The sequence below is a fragment of the Xenopus laevis genome, chromosome 2L (genome assembly GCF_017654675.1).
Source record: "Xenopus laevis strain J_2021 chromosome 2L, Xenopus_laevis_v10.1, whole genome shotgun sequence".
Classification (NCBI taxonomy): Eukaryota; Metazoa; Chordata; class Amphibia; order Anura; family Pipidae; genus Xenopus; species Xenopus laevis.
In genome coordinates, this window is record NC_054373.1 from 58,354,331 (window position 1) to 58,379,550 (window position 25,220).

The window sequence follows — 25,220 nt, forward strand, 5'->3', positions numbered from 1 at the left end:
AAGTTTCCCTGGCCTTGTGTAGTGTAATGTAGTTGCTGCAGTCCATTGTACTTTAACTGCACGCCGTATGCTAATTAGGCATCGCTAGCGTAACTTTGGACTGCTTATTATCGCAAGCACAACTTCGCAACCATTCGATAACCTGTGCACAACTTTGGATCTTCGTGAATTTGTGGCAGCCCTGGCGAAACTATGCCTGGCGAAGTGTGGCGAAGTGCGGCGAAGCCGTAGCTAGCGCATTTTCAGCGCTTAGTGAATTTACCCCAAAGATTAAGGTCGTTATCCAGGCAAAAGTCAGGGGCAGGCAGCGAATCAGTCGAATCAGAAGGGTCAGAAACCAAGAATCAGCAAAATAGTAATTAAAGAGCACCAGGAACTCTCAGGGGAAGACACTATATTTGGGCATTGAACCCAGATCTTTGGTATTCTTTTAACTTTTTTGCTTCAAGTGAGATGACGTCACATGCCGGCATGACTCTATGTGCAGCGCACCAACTTTGTAGCATTATGGCCATGGGCGGCACCATCTTGATTCCAAAGTGCAGTGCTACTCCTAACTGGTGCACTTCTGACTCTATGGCTGGATGGTTGATGCAAAAATATATATGACAACTTGGCATGACTTAAGGTCAACTTGAACCTAAATATATATGCATGGGGGATTTGAATAAAGTTGTCAAAATAAAGTTTATGCTGTCTGTACTCTTTGCATAAATGAAACCTGTTCCCAAAAACTATGAATTATGGGAAGGCCTTCTCCCATAGAGTCCATTTAAAGCAAATTATTCTAGTTTTTAAAAAAATATTTGTATTTTCTGTGTAATGATAAAACAGTACCTCATACTTGATGATAACTAAGCTGCATAAATCTATATTGGGGAAAACAATCATATTGAATTTATTTAATGTTTAAATGATTTTTAGCATATTTATGTCATAGCGATCCTAATTATGGAAACATCCCTTACCTAAAAAACCCTATATCTATACCCTAAAGAAATCATACAATTATTCTTTCCTGTGAAACCCAAGGGTATATGCTATAATGCTTAGATCCCTGTTGGGTACATAGACAGATAACTACAGAGTTCATTTATGAATGAAGCCATATGTGTGGACATGCTAAATTGGGCACAAATGTTCTGCTTATTGATATCTTTCCTTTAAAGGGCATGTTATGGCAAAAAAATAAAATCCCATTTTTACTTTCTTTAATGAAAAAGAAACCTATCTCCAATATACTTTAATTAAAAAATGTCTACCATTTTTATAAGAAACCTGACTGTATGCAGTGAAATTCCCCCTTCATTTACTGCTGTGGATAGGAATTGTCAGATGGTCCCTAACTGCTGAGCAGGGAAACAATCATACTTATGAACAGCAGGGGATCCCCCGCCTTACTTCCCAGCCATGCAGAACTCAAGCAGCTTTGTTTATGATGATCCCTAAGCAGCCCAGACCACACTGAGCATGTGCACAGTCTTAGTCTTGCAAAGATGTTTAACAAAGTTACAAAATGGTGACCCCCTGTAGCCAACTTTGAAAGCATAAATTATTTGTTTGATTAGGCTTGTGGTGCAGTAAGTTCATGTTTATATTTAGTTTACAAAATACAGCATTTCTAGCCTTATTCTATTTTAGACTTTACATGCCCTTTAAGGTCCCAGGGTCCAAACACACTCTTTGCACGTCTGTATAGTTTTGCTAAGCACCATTATATTTGTTGCAATCCCAACTACCGATGTTAGCCAAAACTTGCAACTGATTTGCTTACACTGCATGCACAGTTGTATTTATTTTTATGTATTGGACACACCTCCCCAAATAACTGCAATTACACTGAAAATATGGAATAGATGTTGCACTTTTAGTAAAAAACATGGCATTTTGCTTCCTAAATAGTACTTTGCTCACTGCATTTGTGGTTGTAAATGAGTCCTTAAGCGTTCAACATTTGCTGTTTCTTCAAGCTAAAATGAAGTGATTGCTGTGCTTTTTTTATTTGCGATACAAAATTCCTCAGTGTTATTCTCTATAGAATGTAAGAACTAGATATACACTATTTCCAGGGCTAATACCGAGTTACAAAAAGGAGACATTCAAAATGTTGTTCTTTTATTTGAAAAACATTCATTTAAAAGAAAAAAAAATCTAATTGTGTGTAATTAAGGCCCCAATTGCAAACAAAATTATTAGTACATTGTACAATTATTTTGTTTCCAGAGGTAAAGTCCAGACCAGCTTTTAACATATTTGAAAGGGCAATGATGTCATGTGTTACTAAGGAAACTATTTGCTTATAATAAGTAAATTAAATAAATTGCAGTGTCAAATGCAAAATTTGTATGATGAGATCAGGACACCTTCATATAGCATTTAACATTAACATTTTGATGGAATTATAAATGTGTACACAAGCACAATTTGAAAAATGAAATAAATTCTTGCTTATTTAGTCTTATGTGCCCAGGTTAAAGTTTGTGGTAGGAAATACATTTTGGACATGTTTTATGTAGTGCCACTGAAAAGAAAAAAACAAACTAATTTCAAATTATCTTGCAACTTAAGATTCAATTCATATGTGCTGTAAAGGGTTCTCCATTCTTTTAATACACTTTCAGGAATTCTGTTCAAGTGCCGATATTCCTGGAGTTCTGAACTCAAAGGATAGACCCAGTCAGCCTGTGGTGTGAATTTATTTACAACTATGGGTGTGGTATTGGCAGTATTAGATCATTGATATCTGTGCCCAAACAGGCTTTTCATATCAGGCTGCAGACCTGTGTGTACCTGTTAGGTGAGCAGGTAGTTTCAGGAAATGTAACCCTTGCTGTCACTAGAAGACAAATGATATGAAGGTCCCTCTGGCTGAAAAAGGATTATCATAGAATAATCGTAGGTAGCACTACTCTTGTTTTCATTCAGTCAGCTCTGTGGTTTGTTGTAATTACACCAGTGGTATGTTCACAATTTGGAGATGCCACGGCTATATGTTTCCAATAAAATAACCTTGCCATTAAAACACTTTTGTTTGGACAATGGATAAATTACTAACAAGCCATTGCAATGTATATGACAGACGCAGAAAATTTGCAACAGGATGTTTATTCTTCAATCAATTATATTTCCTCAATCCTTAAAATATTCAGTTGGGGTTTAAATGATGTAGCCGGAACTGGTGGTATATGATATATGAAAGAGTGAGGGTTAAACCATTGGCGTTGTGTTTGGCACCCACATTCAGTTAGGAGCAGAGAATACTTTACTTACAAAGGGCTTTGTTATTTTGATGGAAGATATGCTCTTGTCTGTGTGCATGTCTAGAGATTTGACTTGCTTAGCGGTGTCCAAAAAAACAGCAACCCCCAAGGTTTAACAATGACTTCTTCTTGAAGGGGTTATTTATTAAAGTCTGAATGCTAAAAACTTGAAAAATTCAAGTTTTTATTACTATAAAATACGAATTTTTAGTGGAAAAAAACTTGAATTTTTCAAGATTTATCCTATCCCGAATCTGCAAAAAGTCTGAATCTGAAAATCCTCCATCTACGACCTGCTGAGGTTGTATATAAGTCAATGGGAGAGGCCCCTATGCTATATGGAAGTTTCCCTAATCTGCGCTGGAATTAGCCCGAAAATCCAACCATTTCTAAAATATATAAAAAAATTTGCCCAAAAAAAATTCAGCAATTTGGAGAAAAAATCCCAAGAATCATACGATTTGAGTCTTCACTTGATTTTATCTCGCTTTTCCTCGATTAAAACAAGCAGTTTAAATAATAAATAAGGTGAAATCATGGATTCTAGTTTGTCCTGAATTTTTTCAATTAAATACAGAAAACTAACTCCCTAAAAGTAAAGATTTATGCAACTATGTTCCCCGAATTAGAGCACAAAGTAATGGAATAATGTTTTATACTGTATATGAAATTGCTATAACTATCTAGGATAGAATGGGAGCCAAATATTAATCAAAATCTAATGCAATTTAAATAATTTATAAAGCTATATTTATCTGATTTTTCAGATATATTTACCTGTCTATCCATATAAAGCTTTCATCAAAACCATGCCTTAATGTTGTAGGTATTTAGGAAAGCTTTGATGTGCTCCCAGTCAACAACATATATCTGTATGTCAAAGTAAGGCCCTAATGAACCATCCTTTACTTCTTTCTCATCACTCATCCCGGTTGTCACTTCTAGTCTTTCAGTTAACAGGATACATTGACAGGAGTTATCCCAATAAAGAACAATATTGCAAAGTATTGCAGGTAATAAAAAAGTCATAAGAACAAATTAAATTTTTTCTTTGCAAGAGACTCAGGATGCTGTATTTTGATGTGTTATATTTAGTTGTAACTAAGTTATTTATGAAACATGGAGGCTGGTAATGAATTCTATGCCTGTATTTATAAACAAAGCTGAAAACACAAAGAAACCTACAATTTTTCCGACTTTTTTACTTCCCTGTGACATTGCACTTTAACATTCCTGATAAATTCAGAAGAAGAATTTTAATGTTTCTTAATGTTAACAAACATTAAATTATGACATTTATATTAAGGCCTGCTAATGCTTCTATCCCTGAGACTGTAGTGTAAAAAACGGAGTTATAGTCCTGGACCCTATAAGTTAAATTATTCACTGCAAACTTGGCAAATTGGCAAGGTTATGCTGTTTAACATTTCATTCCGGTAAATCTTGGCCCACCCTATCGTTAATTGATTTTATTATCTTTTTATACTACTGTTAAAATATCTACTTTTATAAAGGTTGAAGGTGTATTATAATCATCTTTGTTATTATACCACAGTTTAGATATATGCCAGCCAGTTCAATTCCTCTTTTCTGTCTGTTTTTTTTGTTTTTGTTCATTTATTTTTAATTTTTTTTCAAATATCACCTCCTCAATGAACAAACATTTTGGGTCCCATTTAGCAAGGTTTCCAGCATTTATTATGTTGTTGTCTGCTTAGTCTGTATAACAAATTTGCTGTCACTTAAAATAAGACTTTTTTTTCAATACTAAGGGTATATCAATGAGAACTTTCTTCATTCTTGCCTATATTTATGAGAAACTGAAATAGAAATCATCTATAAATTCCTAAAAATATTATAAAAGTATACAGTATTTTTCTTTATTGGATAAATTGATTTGATAACAAAATCCAAATAAGGCTCAATGAATGCAGTACATATATTATCTAGTTGATTTACTAGTAGGGGAATAATCAATTCTGATCTAGGACAATGTCTATGACAATGACTGGTAGTTATACATTTTTTGCATAATGAAAGAAAATATAATTCTAAGCAACTTTCCAATATACATTAATCATTTTAATTAATGTACTGTATAGTAGAAAGTTGAAAACTTGGACTGATTCATTAAAGAAAACCATGTAATCGCCCTTTGGCTTCCAGGAAAGATTGGATTGATATCAGTCTTCAATTCATACTGACCAAATCCAGTGGATTCAGTACCACAGACCAACATTTAAAATATTAAAATGGATGTTCACCTTTTACAAAGTCCTACCAGAGTGGTTTGAATTTGCAAAAGAAGAATTTTACCCATAAGTAATGATTTTACTGAATTTTCACATACTGGATCCTCAAGGAGTGACCCCCTCATTCACTTCCCACACAAAGAGATCGGCATCAGAAAAGGAATGTTCCAAGTTGGGCGCTTATGGACATGCATGGTTTCTTCTGTTATACACATCAGCCAACTTGATTGACCTACAGAGAAAGGAAGATAGATTGCATATGCACAGTATTGATTAACTCTAAATACTTTTCCAGAGCTTAAGTAGCAAAATTGAAAGTCTGTAATGGAGCAGTGCAATGCATACTAGCAAATTTTTTTGCAAATTATTTTGCAGAGGGATTCTAGATTTCAGTAATGCTGAGAGTATTTTTATGGTGATGAAAAATATATGAACTATTATAATACTATTTAAAGGGCCAATGTATAAAAGACACACAGGCCTCTGCATTAGATGTTCAGATGACTATAGAACAGTATCTTTTGGATGAACTTAATCAGCACAATAGCCTTTGTGCAATCAGTCTTGTGTGACAGCTGGCAGGGATGTACACCTGTCAGTATGTTTTCTCTGCTTGTATGGGTGAAAGGTACACTCCCTGCAGCCACTGACATCACACCTCTGGTGTTAACTTCCTTGAGAACCATATGTTTAGTCCGCAGTCTGTTCAAGCCTGGGCCAGCTTTTAAAAAAAAAAAAAAAAAAAAAAAAAAAAAAGGCTTTTTCCAAGTAGGAAAACAGGCTCCATAGTGAGATGAACATGTATGCAAAATAGATAACCTATTTGATGGACATATCAAGCTGTATTTCATGTGAAGAGGGGTGTTGCTTGCATTTTCTGCCAGAGCACTATCCCTAGAAAGAAAATAGAATAATCTTTTTTGTGGATGATAATTACAACGGCACAACTATCATCTATATTTGAAGCACTGATCAGAACAATTTCACAAGAATAGATTAATAAAGAACATTTTGCAGGGTCTATAGAATATCCATTTTCAAAGGGGCATCCGATAGTGAATCTGTCCCATTGTGCCGAAAAATCTGGAAAATGGCGAAAAATTTGGGAAACGCTTTGAAGTCAATGGGCGTCAAAATAATTTTGGTGAGCAACAGTTTTAATGTGAGCGGCAATTCTTATATGCATGCCTCTTTTGTCCAAATGCAATAAAGTCAATGGGCGTCTGAATAATTGTGACGCGCAACAATCTTTACACGCACAACTCTTTTGTCTTTTGTCCAAATGCAATAAAGTCAATGGGTGTCAAAATAATTTTGACGTGTGACAATTTTAAAGCGCAACTATTTTTTTTTGTGGCAGCAAATTTTTCCACTGCAAATTTTCGCAGCAGTTTCACGAAAATATTTGCTGTCAACGAATTCCGGAAATTTGCCGCAAATCCATGCCTGGCGAATAAATTCACCCATCAATAGCACCCAGAGATGCTGCTCACTTTCTATATGGAAAATGTTAGCCTTTATATCTGTCAAAATGCTTAACAATGATTCTATGATAAGATTTTATTTCTTTATGATAAGGTTTTATTCCTCCAAATACAATTGACTGCAGTATTTCCTATCTATAGCTGACCCAGTGTTAAAGCAAATACTTTGGGCAGTTATATGAAAATCGTGGCTTCCTGGTCATAGAATAAAGTCTTTTTCTGTATTCAACAGATACACATGTGAGCTTCACAAACATGCTGAAAATGTTTACTAATAACTGTATATTCAGACACAACTGAGGGGTATAATATAGCAGAATTATGCAGCTTTTTGCAGTGCTTTTTAACTGGTTCCCTGTGTATAGCCATTTCATGCCTTTATATTAATGTACCTCAGCTCATATGATTCCTAGTGATATCTTCCTAAGTTTGCTTTATTTGAATCAAATTGATTTTTACTAACAAAAGCTGTGTTATCAGTGTTTGCAGAAAATGCAATGTCAAGAACTGTAAACTGTAAAACTGTAAATATGCAAAAATAAATAACATATATAGTTTCTTAGTCAAAACCCAAATTTGTTACTGGAGAACAATGTCCCAAAAATACTTGGGCTCTTTTTGTTTCTTTTCTCTAAGGTAAACATGAAGATTTATTGACCAAAGTTGTAAACAGTGACAGAGTCAAAACTAAGGTCAATATTTCCCCTGGGACACAAAGCATCTTAATGATTACTGCAGAAGAAGTCAATACATCTTGTTAGGAACTGTACAGTGAATTATTTGAAAAGTACTAAGAAGGTTGGTGGCTGTAGTGTAGATAAAAAAAAAAGTGAGCTCTGCCTTTACCACCTTTAAGGTTAAACATAATGGATATTGCGAGGTCAAACAAAAATGATGGCGTCTGTTGTTCTACAGCAAAATGTCTGGAACCTCCCAATGGTGTACTAGGAACACCAGTATAAGGGTGATCTGTGTCCAGATCTATGAAAATTAACTGGCAAATAGTGATGGGTGAATAAATTCATGGTGAATGTCTGCCGGTGTCAAAAAAATTAATGGGCGTCAAAATCGTGTTGCGGCATAACTATTCGGACGCCAATTAACTTTAACGTCGGCGTCAAAATTGATGCAAACGACTTTTTGGATGCACATCCAAAATTGAGGCGGGTGTAAATTTTTGAGTTTCACACATTTTTCGCGAATTGTTTGCCGTTTTTTTATTTGAGACAGTTTTTTTAATACTGAAGTCTAAAGTTTCATTTTCACTTATGTCTTTCTGAATCAGCTCTGGGTGGGGGTCAGTGACTCTGTAAACTGTTCTAAATTAATACATTTAGTTGATACATTTATTATTTTTGGCCCTGCTGAGCAGAATTCTCGAGTTTCATTGAAGGGGGTTGTTCAATTTTAAGTTAATTTTTAATATGATATAGAATGGCCAATTCTAAGCAACTTTTCATTTGATCTTCACTATTTATTCTTTTTAGTTTTTGAATTATTTGTCTTCTTCTTCTGACTATTTCCATCTTTCAAATAGGGGGTCACTGACCCCATCTAAAAAAACAAATGCTCCATAAGGCTACAAATGTATTGTTATTGGTACTTTTTATCACTCATCTTTCTATTCAGGTCTGTCCTAATCCTGTTCCACTCTCATGTTCAAATCAGTGCATGGTTGCTAGGGTAATTTGGACCCTAGCAACCAGACTGCAAACATTGCAAACTGAAGAGCTGTTGCAGAAAAAGCTAAATTACTGCAAAACCATAGCGCCATAAGGCTGGGGATCTCTGTGGCCCTAGGCTCAGGCCTTTGTTGCCTTGCCACAAATCTGGGCCTGATTGGATTACTGAGATGCCTGAAACACCAGGCATATTAACATTAATTTAAAAAAAAATGGTAAAAATGGAAAACAATTGAAAAAAAGTCTTTATTTCTGATGAACAATCTGAAAACTGAATTGAAAAAAGTGTTTGGAAGGTGACTCCCTTTAAAGGAGACATATAGCATAACTATAATCCCATCCTAATTTTGCAGGCAATAATGAATAATATATGGTGCAGTTTTCATTTTGAGTTAATAATTAATATTATCTTTAAAATTGTCCCTTTATTGGAGCTTCCCATAAATATGTTATGCCCCATCTGTGTTTTAAATAAAGGGTGGTCATGTCCTAACAGTCCCTGCCAATCACAGCCCTACAGTCACACAAGCAAAGGTCAGCCTAGTTGCTGATTGGTTCCTATTATACAGTGCAGTGTGCCGCTTGCTGCCTGCACAGGCTGGGAAAAGGGAAGATTGTATCATACTTACCGTGATCTTCCTTTCCTGGACACTCCATGTCATACTTACCGGGATAGCCCCGCCCCAGTGCTCCCATCAGAAGGACCCTCCCCAAAGCTTTAAAAGCCCAACCCCACCCCCCAGTCCGGTGTCTCGTAATAAGCTTCTAGAAACTACCGAAAAAGGGATGGGAAACCTGACATGGAGTGTCCAGGAAAGGAAGATCACGGTAAGTATGATACAATCTTCCCTTTTCCTGGACACTCCATGTCATACTTACCGGGACTTAACAAGCTAATATCCCAATGGGAGGGAATTTGTTACACATAAGGAAGTGGCCGAGTATAATCTATACCAGATAAAACTCAGAAGAATGAAACCCCCAAAGGTGGACCAAAATCACCTTGTGGAAATCTGTGAACTCTATTTTCAGAGGAAATGGACTGGAAGAGAATAAAGGAAATAGTACTCCTTAAAGGAACCCACACCAAAGTAATGATACCGAGTGTGAAACTAGCATGACAATTACATTTAAAAAGAGAGAACTATCTCTTAATTAAATAGAAGCGGATAGGAACCCAGCGTAACACTTCTACATAGTCTTACTCCTACTACATACCAGCACGTTTATTCCAACCGCATAACATCCACAAGAGGACTCTTGGAAATGGCTCAAAAGCATGGTACCTGCAAAAGAGGATTTAGTAGGGGGAAGGAAAAATACCATCACTAGTATTCTACATGACCCCACTCTGTATGACACTACCGGTACATGGCATCACCTAGTGTAGTTCCCCGTCTCTTTAATACTAAGGAACCTGTATTTATTCTAGACCATAACCAATACACCTCTCAATGAGAGGTCCGTAGAATGACTTATGGAGAAGGAGTGCTGCCAATGTGGGAATACCTTACCTGCCCTGTGAGGTATCTAGAAGCATTCTGCAGTCTGTACAGATTGAAATTGTTTTTTATCTTTAGCTCATGATCCAACACCAAACAAGACTGGATAGTATTAAAGATCAGCGTGCCCTGGAGTAGACCAGGTAAAAGAAATGCCTGCAGATATGCATAACCTTGCTATGATACAGTCCTCGAGCCTTCACAGATGTGACCTGTACATAGCTGGAGTTATTGTACCCCATAGATTGGGCCTATAAACAATCTGTATGGCCTGCTCCCATGAGTTTACCATGTAGGAAGAAATTTGAATGACTCAAGTATTACAACCAACAATACTGCTAGAGATTGGTTATTCTCAAATCCCTGGACATGGACAGTACCATCCTTAAGTGTTCAAGATTAAAATTAATCTAGGTATGGAGATATAATTATTTACCTATTATTCTGCAATGGAACTCCCCTACTAACCATACTAGCATGTCCAAGCCTGTTGGCAAGAGATGCAATAACCAGGACCTTGCCTAAGGCTGATACTGCAGCCTTGGTCTAAAAGGATAAAGTGTACAAGACCCTTTTTATAGCTTGATGTTAAGCCCTATGATACTTACCTCAATTAGCCAGGCCAGTCTATGGTGGTGTAAAAGGCTAAACCCAGAGTAACATAGACCTTTAGAAAACCCAGCATGCCAAGATTGCATGCTTCCTGTCCACCATATGGATTAACATTACAGAATAGCCTGTTATAACGAACCTGTGGATCAAAACTTTTAGCTATAACTGAATTGATGGAGAAATTTTACAGCCAGCTTTATATGGTACCCATTAATATAATATGTCCCATGAATATATAGTCCGAGAGCTGACCCCTATTGTATTGGAGACAAACTAAATAGGTCTGTACTATAAAATACCTCATTGCAAAGCTCTAAAACCCTGTGGCAGTAGTGAATACAGTATACAGTATGTGATTTAACCAAACATTTGCACTGACTGATGCACCCACTGTCTTCCAGACTGAGACCAGATAAGTTGCACCCCTGTAACCAAGAAAGAGATCCTGATGAATATCATACCAGTTTTATAAATAGACCTTGATTTATCATTGGAATATACAGAACACTTATCTTGCCTGATATCCAGCTGTGGCGATATTAGAATCCTTGTTAAATGTATATATGACTGTATACATGTCTACGTCCATTTAGCCCCAGGCCAATCCTATCGCAGAAGCAGGATACGTATTTATCTTATTTTCTTAATCAGCAGGAATAAGTCCAGTCGTAGAACCTAGATTCTAATTAGTGAGATCCTTAAGACTGATAACTATTCCAACAGCCTATAGTTGAATGTAAGCAAATATATGGACCACGTCGACTTCAAAAGTTGTGGTCTACAAGTTCATGTTATAATACAGCCATTGTATAATACCTACCTGCTGTTTGACTATTGCATAACACCCATATGCAATATAGTCGTATACCTTTAAACCAGAATTGGCCACTACTCTCACACCATCTTTGTAACGGTGCATAATCCTATATATTACATAGCATTTATATGAATCAGAATTGGCCTTAGCCAATCCATTTAGACAAGATACATGTCTACATCAATTACCACCTTTACTGTATCTGTAACCCATATACCGATTGTGGCATACTTACCGGGACACAGTCCCCTAAGCCATTATAGACTGCTGTAAATAAGGGTATAATACTTATCTGCAACACAGCTGACGTACTTAATTAAGTTCATAATACCTATATCTGACTTGGCTAGTGCCTTTAAGTCAGTCTTGGCTGCTGTTATCAGCAAGCATACGTTACCCTATTGGCTTATTTGCAAGAGTAATCCATGCTTATAACCTAAATCAAAGTTACTTGAAACAGACATGACCCAGGGATACTGGAGCCTTAACTTGTGTTACCATGCTTACATACAAACCTGAAGGTTATATAGGCACCCTCCGGAAATGCCTAGAACCTTACCACACCCATTACTCATCAGTTTAACATTTACCTTCAGTTTGGTTGTTCTATTGATTGGTGTCCAAACCAGAGAGATGTATAGCATGTTCATTTACTTTAGTTATAACCTTAGTAAGCACCAAAGCCACTGAAATGTTTAAGCATATACATACAGTAAGGTTATAGTAGTGACCAGTGGCTGGCCCAATTAATGTATGACATGTGCATTAGTATGTGGTTATTATAGCCAGCTCCGAACCACTGATGTTACCCCATCTACATTCAGTTTGGTGTAATATTAAAAAGTGCCTATACCAAAAATGTCTAACATGTACATTCATATTTGGTTATTAAAACCAGCTCTGGAACCACTAAAAAGTTTCCACATATACAGTCAGTTTGGTTACCACATAATGCAGCAACAGGCCCAGAAATGTATAACATATGCATTTGTATTTGGTTATTTAAGCTAGCTCTAGAATCACTGAAATGTTTCACATATACAGTCAGATTGGTTACTGGCTTATGCAGTGACAGACACAGAAATGTATAATATATGCATTTATATTTGGTTATTCAAGCCAGCTCTAGAATCACTGAAATGTTTCCACATATACAGTCAGTTTGGTTACTGCCTTATGCAGTGACCGGCCCATAAATGTATAACATATGCATTTGTATTTGGTTATTAAAGTCAGTTCTAAAATCACTGAAATGTTTCCACATATACAGTCAGTTTGATTACTAGAAAATGCAGTGATAGACCCATAAATGTAGAACATATGCCTTTGTATTTGATTATTCAAGCCAGCTCTAGAATCACTGAAATGTTTCCACATATACAGTCAGTTTGGTTACTGCCTTATGCAGTGATAGGCCCATAAATGTATAACATACACATTTTGTTTCCACATATACAGACAGTTTGGTTACTGCCTTATGCAGCGACAGGCCCATAAATGTATAACATATGCATTTGTATTTGGTTATTAAAGCCAGCTCTAGAATCACTGAAATGTTTCCACATATACAGTCAGTTTGGTTGCAATATTCAGTAGTGCCAGGACTAGGAATTCCTACATCATGCAGACAGAGCACTCTGCCCAAGAGTAAAGAGGCCCCTTTCTCTGGCTGCCCATCCCAGCTAGCCAGTATCCACATGCTCACACATATTATTATTATTAACATGTATTTATATAGCGCTAACATATTGCGTAGCACTGTAAAGTAAATGTGATTATACAACAACATCACATGAATTACATATATAGAATATATGGAGTAACAAACATCACAGTCAATACAGGTACAAAAAGGTGAGGAAGGCCCTATGCATAGGCATACAGTCTAAAGGGAAGGGAGTAATACACAAGGTGTGGGAGTGGGCAAGATCGAATTAAGTGGGTGAGAAATGTGGTATTGCGTTTGGTAGTTAAGCAGAGTGAGGGTAGGCTTCTCGAAAGAAGTGCGTTTTCAGAGATTTCTTGAAAGTAGAAAGGTTGGGAGAAAGTCGGACAGACCGTGGGAGAGCGTTCCAGAGGAGGGGTGCAGCCCTTGCAAAGTCTTGAATGCGAGCATGTGAGGAGGTAATGAGAGAAGAGTTGAGTAGCAGGTCAGTAGAAGAGCGTAGTAAGCGAGTGGGTGAGTATATAGAGATGAGTTCAGAGATGTAGGGTGGGGCAGAGTTTTGAAGTGCTTTGAAAGTCAGTGTCATTAATTTGAATTTGATTCTGAAAGGTAATGGAAGCCAGTGCAGGGATTGACAGAATGGCGAGGCAGAGGAGGAGCGGTTGCTGAGGTGTATGAGCCTCGCAGCAGTGTTCATTATGGACTGGAGAGGTGACAGTCTCTGGAGGGGGAGGCCAATTAAAAGAGAGTTACAGTAGTCTAGACGCGATATGATGAGAGAGTGAATAAGAATTTTGGCAGCGTCTTGGGTGATAAATGATCGTATTTTGGATATGTTCCTTAGGTGGAAGTGACAAGATTTAATAAGTGACTGGATATGAGGAGTGAATGACATATACACACATATATAAACACATATATATATACTGGCTAAACAGTTTACTTCCTTCCATACAGCAATGTCTAAGCTTCTAAGCTAGCTAAATCAGAAGCAGAGTAGAAGAAGTACATGTTAATTTAGTTCACAAACCTATACTATAAAGGAAGAGTTGTAACACAGAACCTTACCTGATGTTTCAGATAATCAACCTGAGCTGCTAAGGGAGGGGGTGGGAGGGGATCTACCTGTTCATTAACTGAACCTGAATACTGACCTCCAGACTAATTACCCAATTACCTGCTGCTGCTGTAAACCGAACCTGCAGATCAACATAGTATTCTCAGTGCTGAAATAAGAAGGCTAACATTGTATTTGCAACATTCACATAACATATAGACAAGTCTTGCCTTAATGCTGCTTTCAGACCCTGCAGATCATCATTGCATAGAACTGCTCTCAGCACATAGAAACAGTATTGCATTATCACTGCATTGCATTATCATTGCTCATAGAACGTATATATCAGCCTTGCAGCTGCACAGTTCTTCCAATGGCCAACATGGCTCATACTTTTTTAAGAGTTAGGAGACTCTGGAACAAGGTGGCATTCTCAGCTTAAATTTAGCTTTAACTGCCAGTAGATTTAAGACCTCAGGGTTTTCATTTATTTAACCCTGGAAGCTGCCAATTACCTCAACCTTGGGAAAGTCTTTTGAGGGAGGCAGCTGGCTCTGACACCTAAATTCCTCCAGAAGAAAAAAATAATACCCCCATGTGGGGGAAAAAGAGAAGGAGGCCATAAGGTTCAGGCCGCTAACTAAATATTTGTTATCAGAATAACGTACCTAACTGCCACCTCCCTCTCCCATCTGTAAAAATCATAAAGGGTGTATGAGCCATATAACCCAATGCCACTGGACGCTTTTTAGACATGCCCAGGTAGGCATACGGATGGGGGGACATAGCACTTGCCACAGACCTGGATGTAATCAGGCTGGAGGGCACATGGATCAAGGAAAGCAATGATATTAGCCACAGTAAAAACTGTGCCTACCTGATCCAGATGTTTAAACACTGAAGATTCCACCTGAGGTAATGTGCTTAGGGGTAAAAGATCACCAGGACCAACCCGAGTCCCTAGGACGCTAACAGCAGCCCTACTGCTTCCCCAAGGTTAAAAAGAAAACTTGCTTCTAACAGGAGCAAAAAAAAAAAACTGAAGCAGAAGGAAAAAAAGACACCGGACTGGGGGGTGGGGTTGGGCTTTTAAAGCTTTGGGGAGGGTCCTTCTGATGGGAACACTGGGGGGGGGGGGCTATCCCGGTAAGTATGACATGGAGTGTCCAGGAAAGGAGGCAGCAGGAAGTAGAACAGGGTGAGACTAGTAGGGTTTTTTTTTTTAATTTTCAATAAATCAACCCAAAAACACTACTTTTTAAAGCACATTCCTTCTATATTTAAATGAGTATAATGCACTGGTACATTCTTGTTTTTTACACAATAAGTCCCCTTTAAACCATAAACTTCAATTTTGGAAAAAAGGTAAAAAACCTGGACAGCAGTTGAAAACAGTCTTTATTTCTGGTAAACAATCAGAAAACAACGTAACTAGGAAAAGTGTTTAAAAGGTGAACAACCCTTTTAAGGCCATAACCCTGCTGGCTTCTTGCGATTTAGTGGAAGGCAATGGGAGGAGATAAGAAACAACAAAGTGTGAGGTTTTCAATGTGGAAATGTAAAGTTTTTCTTGCTGCTTCAGAACTGGAGGCTACAATGCATAGACTGTACGACTGTATATGCATCTCAGAGTAGGACAGGCCATTGGCCAACATGCCCCTGATGTTGCAAGGGGGGTCCTTGAGGTTTACAGCAGTGGCACCATGTGGTGGGACCCGGACACCTGTGCTATCCAATGGAAACAGGTTAAAAGAGCTGATATATTAATAAAGCACCCCTGCTACTTAGTTTTACTGGTAATTGTCTCAAAATTGTTCATTAATATATACATTTCGTAGAAGTATACACAATAAATAATTACTAAAGCCTTTAAATGTCTCGTTTAGTCGAAAGCCATAGTACTGTATTCTTCTTGGCCAATCTTATGGACCATCAACAATTAAATAGATGGCACTCCTGTTTCATAAATGGGAATTGTGATTGGCGTGCATTTTTAGATATATCTGGATCATATTATTTCTGAGAACTCCTAATTAGACAGATCAAACTGGAGAAGAGAAGGTTGTTATTAGTCTGCAATGCCCTCGGAGCATCATCTCCTATGAATGATAGCTGGATGTTTGTAAAGGTGTGAAAATTATGATTCACATATCTTAGGCAATCTATAGGGTGTGTATGTGAAAGCAAAACCTTCCAAAAAGGTAAGGGTGTTTTCTGATTCATATCAAAGTCCAGGTGGGTGGAAAGTTTTGTGGAATACTTATAATTCTGTCAGTTTAAGGGATAGAAACACAAAATGTGAAGACAGAAATCCAGATATAAGTTATCAGTGACTCTATCACACTAGGTACATTCAATCACTCTCCCGCTCTTGGGAATCAGTAAAGTTCTTGTGTAAAACTTCATGCACACAATGTTTTTAAATCTAAAACTAAATCCATGGAATGCTATATAAATGTTCCATATCTACAGCTTTATAACACATCAGTGAACTTTGCTTCTACAGGCTCATTTATCTGGGGATGTATGAGGGCTTACAAGGAAATCAGCAGTTAACCCAATATAAAATGTTAAAGTGGGATAAAGGAGGTAATAGAAGAAGTGGAGTCTGTAGCAATACAATATGTTGTAACTGGCCACTAGAGCATGTTTACTTTTCTAATTTTGGGGGCTGATTCACTAAGCTCGAGTGAAGGATTCGAATGAAAAATACTTCGAATTTCGAAGTATTTTTTGGGTACTTCGACCATCGAATTGGTTAAATTCGTTCGAATTCGAACGAAATCGAACGAATCGAACGAAAAATCGTTCGACTATTCGACCATTCGATAGTCGAAGTACTTCCCCTTTAAAAAAAACTTCGACCCCCTACTTCGGCAGCTAAAAGCTACCGAAGTCAATGTTAGCCTATGGGGAAGGTCCCCATAGGCTTGCCTGTGATTTTTTGATCGAAGGATTTTCCTTCGATCGTTGGATTAAAATCCTTCGAATCGTTCGATTCGAAGGATTTAATCGTTCGATCGAACGGAAAATCCTTCGATCGATCGATCGCAGGATTAGCGCTAAATCCTTCGACTTCGATATTCGAAGTCGAAGGATTTCAATCCGAGGGTCGAATTTCGAAGTATTTTTAACTTCGAAATTCGACCCTTAGTGAATCGGCCCCTTAGTGTGTTCTTTAAAGAGAAAGGATGATATATATGTTATGTTGCAACTGGCCACTAGAGGTCTCACTGTTTTGACTTGTGCAAGGGTTAGCTGGAAGAGACTTGTTGGTTTTTACAGACCGTGTGAGCAGTAGTTAATGGTTTCTCTTGGGATCAGCTAATAAAGTCTGTGCTACTAGATCTTGAGTGTGTACCACCTTGATGAATGTCTCCCTTTATTACAGGGTCTTCAGAGGAAGGCAGTGGGTTATCTGATATTAAATACTGAATCCTGGTAAAAAAAAAAAAACATGCCCAGGGTTTCCAGAACATAATATATTATAATGTAGGGATGTGAAAATCTTAGACACCCGTACACTTTACAGACAGGCACATCCCTAGTAATATGGACACCACAGTGGGTCCTTATGGGGACCTTGTGCTTATGTAACCCCTGCAGTTCACAGAGTATAAAAGGTTTAGGAACCATGTGCTCTGGGTCCATTGCTTTAGCCCAACCAAGCAGGCTGGAAGGGAATGGGTAGTGCTGACCCTAGGCGCCTTGGCCCTCGTAATTAGACAGCTATACTCGTTTTATAGATCACTCTAGGAATGATAGAGAGGTTAATTAGTTGAGCAGCTCAAGGCTCCGCCGAGGAGATTAGAGGGCTTAAGATCCCAGGGTATTACTGAACCAGAGTAAGGAACCAAGTGTTGAGATAGGGATGTCAGGAGTTCCCCTAGTCTGCCACTGGAAGATATCCTGAAAACTGGGCAATACCCATCACATGCTGTCAACTTACTCTCTGCTGTATATTCCCTAGCCTGTGGGGATTCAGCTGTGAGTATATTCTTCCTTTATGCTGCTGTGTATGTTCTATACTCCATTGTGGATCAATGTGCTAAATGATCTCTGTGCTATTGTTCAATAAATACTGTTCTTTGTTCAACTGTTAAAGAACTACTGGCGCCCATCATTGTGCTATTGCATCAAGTTACAGTTACACTACACCCTTGCCTCCACTCCGCTGCGAGGGCTTACCCCTGAGAAAGAGAGCTCTTCGGTGGTCTCAGCCCACCAAGGAAAGTAGCTAAACTGTCCTAGCACAAGTCAGTTTACTATAGCGCTACAATAAATTACTGATTTTCTAACTATAGGTCTACCCCACATTCACAATTCTGTTAACTGGTAAAACATTATCTCAGGGGCCTTAAAGAATGAAACACAGAAAGCCTGAAACCACATGGAGCTAGATGGGTGGAAGGGGGTGAATGGGAGGACAGGGGGACAGGGCACAGGTAGGAAAGGGGTCATGCGGAGACGAGAGGTGGCACAGGTTTCTTAAGAAAGGGTGATCAGTGGCAACTTCCTCTTCCTTATCTAAACAGTCAAAGAGCAGCACCATCCAAAGGCAGGTGCACCCTCCCATCCATCTGACATGCAGGCTGGGTATGCTCAATAAGGGAGTTAGAGGAGGTATTAGTGATGGGTGAATCTGCCCATTTCCCAAATTCGCAAAACGGCAAATAAAAGTTGCCAAACGCATTGTAGTTAATGGGCGTTTTTTCGCACAACATTTTTGAAAACATCCTTTATAATCTATGGGCGTTTTTTCTTGGTGAAACGAGGCAAAATATTTTGTCATCCCTAGAGGTGACTTGTAAGTTGGAACCAGGACCAGGGGCTCCCATTTGAGGATGCATGCTAAGTAGTGTCATTGATTCTGTATGTGTTCAGTTAGGCTGCGTTTTTTGTTTCTATTTTAAAAAAAAGTTCGAGTTTGAGGACTAGAAATAGGGTGAATACCATAAAGTCGGTGTATTGTGGCTGATGGGTCATAAAATACTCACAGGGTGCAAGGTTATGGAAGAAAATCTTGATGTACAGGATTGGGATGACAAGGATCAATTGAGATTAAGTGAGATTAAGCTAGGGTTAGAAGTAGGTTGAGTGATGACATATGTTGTGGATATTAATTTATACATTGTTATCTGTTATTGTGGATACCTAGGGGGCAGATTTATCAAAATGTGATATATATACTTCTAAAAATCCCTTAAGAATGAATAGAAAGTGGGTGACTTAGCTGCCGACATTTCAAACTGGAAACATAGAACAAAAGGCTAAATAAAAAAAATGACACAAAAAATTGAAAAGTAAGACTAAATACAAATAGTCTTAGCACACACTGGTAAGTATACTATACAGGTATGGGATCTGTTATCCAAAAAACCCATTATCCAGAAAGCTATGAATTACGGAAAGGCTGTCTCCCATAGACTCCATTTTATCTAAATAATACAATTTTCTTTTAAAATAATTAATTAAAAAAAAAAGTATTTCATTTTTCTCTGTAATAATAAAATGATAAAATATAGTAGCTTGTACAGGTATGGGATCTGTTTCCTGAAACCAACTATCCAGAAAGCTCCTAATTATTGGAGGGCACTCTCCCATAGACATTATTATCAAAGAACTTAAATTTTTAAAAAATATTTTCTTTTCTCTGCAATAATAAAACAGTACCTTGTACTTGATCCCAACTTAGACACAATTCAGATACAATTATTGGAGGCAAAACAATCCTATTAGGTTAACTTAATATTTAAAATATTTTTAAGTAGACTTAAGGCATGGAGTTCCAAATTGCAGAAAGAATCCTTATCCAGAAACTCTCAGGTCCCAAGCATTCTGGATTACAAGTGCCATAAACTAAACTAAGCTTATTGGAAGCAAAATTAGCCTATTGGGTTTATTTAAAGTTTAAATGTTTTTCTAGTAGACAACATGAAAAGATATGGAAAAGATACCGAAAGATCCATTATCTGGAAAACCCGAGCAGGACCCATACCTGTACTATAGTGTACTATATTACATTATACTATACAAGCCAGTTTCTCTCTGGATATCAGATTCCATACCCATAGGAGAAATATTTTCTGCTACAGATTTAAAAAATAATATTAATATGTAATATCAATATTTAATTCAGATTTATTAAAACAATTCTTTACTGCTCACTATATATTTTGACCCGATATTTTTATCGGCAGAGCAGCCTGGCAAATACAAATGAAAGGCAAAATTAAGATTTAAGCCAGATAGAGAAGGAGAAAATTCACACTTCTGTAAATATGACCCTACCAAAATATGCAAATGTCATTTTTTCTGATAACTAAGATAGCATAAATTAGTTAGTGGAAAAAAGAAACAGAGATTGAGATAGATAGATGATAGATAGATAGATAGATAGATAGATAGATAGATAGATAGATAGATAGATAGATAATAGATGGATAGATAAATAGATAGATAGATAAATTATATGTTAGCTAAATAGATGATTTGTAGATAGATAGATGATAGATAGATAGATAGATATAGAGAGATATGTAGAATTACTGGTAACTGAAAAGAAACATTTTATTAAATTCATTTCAAATCCAACTTAATTTTTGAAGGCAGCAACATTTATATTACTAATGAAAATGTAAGTTATTAGCTCTATCCAGATCATGTCCAGTACCACATTACACTGACTAAAGCTGGCCATAGACGCAAAGATCCAATAGTACGAATCGAGGATTTGTACGATTTTCAGACCGTGTGTGGAGAGTTCAAACATTTTTCATCCCACAGAGATCAGTCGTTTGGTCGATCGTACAGGTTAAAAGATTTCTGTCGGCTGCCGATAATATGTCTGCATGTATTGCCGATCGTACAATTTTTAGTGGGAGACTGTCACCAGCTTTGTCGGACAAAACTTTCGTACGATTGCTGTCAGGGCAGAACATTGGCTGATCTGTTCTTTTTCTACTTTATTTGATCTGAATGGTTAGTGTCAGGTCGGGAGATGGGGAAGTCTGATCATTCGAGGAAAGGAATGGTTGGATCTTTGCATCTATGGCAAGTTTAAAGGTGGCCATACATGGAGAGATCCGCTCGTTTGGCGATGTCGCCAAATGAGCGGATCTCCCTCCGATATGCCCACCTTGAGGTGGGCAATATCGGGCTGATCCGATCGTGGGCCCTAGGGATTTTTAGTCCCTTCCGATCGAGATCTGGCTGACTTTCGGCCAGATCTCGATCGGGAAAGCCTGTCGGGGGGCCCCATACACGGGCCAATAAAGACAAAAAGGAACACCAAGAGCCCCAATAGTGTAATATGTTTTTACAAGGAGTAAAAGTAGAGTAAACAAGTTAATACTCACAAACCAGGGTTACCGATAGGCAACCACTGTATAGGCAGGTGGGGAGATTATCCTGACCCCACTCAGGAATAAGACGTCACTCTCTGTAGAAGAAGAAAAAAGGGGATGATACCCCTCCACTCGGGGTGGACTCGATATAGTAGTAAGACAAAACAGAGGCGCCAAAAGGATAAAAATAGCTAAAAGCACTTAAAAACCCAATGGGTAATTCAGAGGAGGTAGTAGTGAACTTACCTCCTCCAAGCAGACACCAACGAAAGTGGTAATTTTCAATAATAGTTTACTCACAAAACAGTATTGCAACGCGTTTCGCAGGCCTTTCCTGCTTCATCAGGCAATGTGGAACGGGAGCAAAAACAACAGTGTCTTTATATAAACACACCAGGTGCCTCTGTGAAACGCGTTGCAATACTGTTTTGTGAATAAACTATTATTGAAAATTACCACTACTACCTCCTCTGAATTACCCATTGGGTTTTTAAGTGATTTTAGCTATTTTTATCCTTTTGGCGCCTCTGTTTTGTCTTACTACTATAACGGGCCAATAAGCTGCCGACACGTCTGTCGGCAGCTTTTATCGGCCCGTGTATGGCCACCTTAAGACTCCAGTTCGTGGGTGATATTACCTTGATCGAGATAATACCCTTGTAAAATAATTGCACAATATACCCGACTTGCCCACCCCTTATCCAATGTTTATCCAAATAATTTGCATTCCAAAGAAGCTTCTTCTCAGTGGAAATAATATAATCCATTGCATTTTTTTCTTTTTCCTAAATATGAGTGGGTTTACATCGCCTTTTCCCAGCAGTAACTAATTATGCATTCTGAAAACAATAAATGTTGTGTGGCATTTCGTGATAAGTAATAGAAGATTCCCTACATGGTTTAAGGTTCTAAAATGCATTTCATTGCTTGAAAAACGCAAGCAAGTATTTTGCAATACTTTTATTTCAAGGATAGATACATAATATTCAATTTAAAAGTTCCCACAAATATCAAAATATCTATAATATACAAATAATGAAATCTGATAATCTATAATCTGTTTTCTACTGAAACTTTAACTTTAAATGTAATGCAATCTCCGTAAAAATTAAATTTCCCCTTTCAAATGGCAATGAATCTGGTATAGAATATAGAATTATATATTATACCAGCAGCCCACCAAAGGGCCCCACAACATGGGCCAATAAACTGCCTATTTGGTCTAAAGGCCCAAGTGAGCATCTTATATCAAACAGTGATTTTAAAAACACCAAAATAAAGTCATAGCTTCCCAAATCTCCCTCTACAGCCATCTGTGATAGGTTTTAGACTGCCACTCTCTCAAACCTGGGAGTTTCTATTATAGGGGTACTTCAATTTTAAGTTAACATTTTAAATTTAACCTTAAAATTGAGTAAAGTGGCGAAACTAGAGGAAGTAGACCCCACAATTGTCAGGGCCCGGGAAACAGGGGCGCCTGGACCTGCTTTTAAGAAATCCCCTCTCACCAGCCACACTGCATGCAAAGAGGAGGTGGCATAAAGGTTGAAGTGCGCTGTGGGCCCTTCCAAAGTTCTTTTGTGGGGGGTCCGGCATAGTGTAGGTACCAGGTCTGGAGAGCTGCTAAACAAAAAGTTAAATCATTCAAAAACTACAAACAATAAAACACAAAGATCAGTTTCAAATATTATCAGAATATCTCAATATTGGTTCATGAAGCTTAGTTAGGATCAAGTACTCTGTACTGTTTTATTATTACAGGGAAAAAAATGAATCATTTAAAAAAAATAATAATATATGATTATACTGGACTTAATGGCAGAGGCCATCCTATACTTCTGAGCTTTTTGGATCAAATACCTCTATTTGCTGTTTTGTAGTAGACATTGAATTTGAGGTGCGAAGCAGTAAAGAACATTTTACATCTTATTAAAGAAAGACTTTCACAAAGGGAAAGAGTTCAGCTTTTTCTAATAAGCAGTCGGGAAGTATAAAGAAATTCACAATAGAAGAGAGTTGCCACTCAAATGTGATGCACAGCACTGTTCTCTGAAAAAGATTTTCTGCACCACAGGAAGAACAGTTGTCAGTAAACATGCAGGTAGTTGTCTGTAATCTCAATAAAAGTGTAAACAAAGGTACCACTAGTCTATTACTGATAATGCCTGACGTACTGGATCTATGTCAATATACCACATACCACTGACGCAATGTATATCACTATATATATATATATATATATATATATATATATATATATATATATATATATATATATATATATATATATATATATATATATATAAAATGTATTGACTCTCAAGTATTTATCTGTGTTCCAAAAGCTTACCAGGAAAATTTTTAGTTTCTGCTTTGGAATCTAAGATCAACTGTACAGTTGTAATATTATATTTTTATATTAATATGTTATTGCACTTTAAAACAGAAATAAGACAACAACTTGCCTCATATTGCCTCCTAGATTAAAACTGCTCAGTCCCCTGATCCTTCTGATCCTCCCATTGGAATGGCTTACATTTCCAATTTTGCAGCAGACTCATAGGGGTTATTTACTAAAATCCAAATTTAGCTAATTTTTTAATAACAAAAACCACGACCAAACTCCCATACCCTATTTTACCTTATTTATTATTAAAAAAGCTTGATTTAAGTGGTTTGGGTAATAACTCGATAAAAACGAGACAAAATGATACGATTTTTATGGATTTTACTCCCCGATCGCTTGATTTTTTTGACATTTTCCCAAAAAGCATACATTTTTGGTATTTTTGCAGAAAAGCCCGAAATGGTCGAATTTTTAGGCTAATTCCAGCACAGACCACAGAAATTTCGAAATAGGATAGGGACCTCTGCTATTGACTTATACACAACCTCTGCAGGTCTGAGATGGCGAATTTTTGTATTCAGGCTTTTTGCAGCATCGGGTTTAATAAAAATTTTAAAAAATTTCGAGTTTAAGAAAAAAACTAGAGTTTTGCCCCAAAAAGCCCAACCTGTTTAGTAAATAACCCCCACGTGTTTAAAAACACCAAACTAGGAATAACTTTCAGTTTTTCTTCTTGATAACATGCACTAAATCTGCCATTACAGGACACTGGCTAGATAAATAGGACATACATTGACACAGAAAAGGCACTGCAATAAAAAATGCACCAGTAGGAGATACATTTGCAGCCTTATGACCTGTGCACACTGAGAGCAGGAATGCTCACTGCTGCCTATGTCTTTATTCTCTAAAAGTCATCTGTCATTCCATTGAATATAGAAATTATTCCTATATATACTGTATATATATATATATATATATATATATATATATATATATATATATATATATATATATATATATATATATATATCAGTTTTAGCCCCATCCTTCTGTTTGTTTGCCCCTTATGCTTTTATCCCATCCTAAAGAAATTCAGTGAATGATGATGTTTACATATATTTACATTATGGGCAGAAACTTCATGTATATGGATATATTCCACAGGGACATAGATAAAAGAATTTCAGGTACA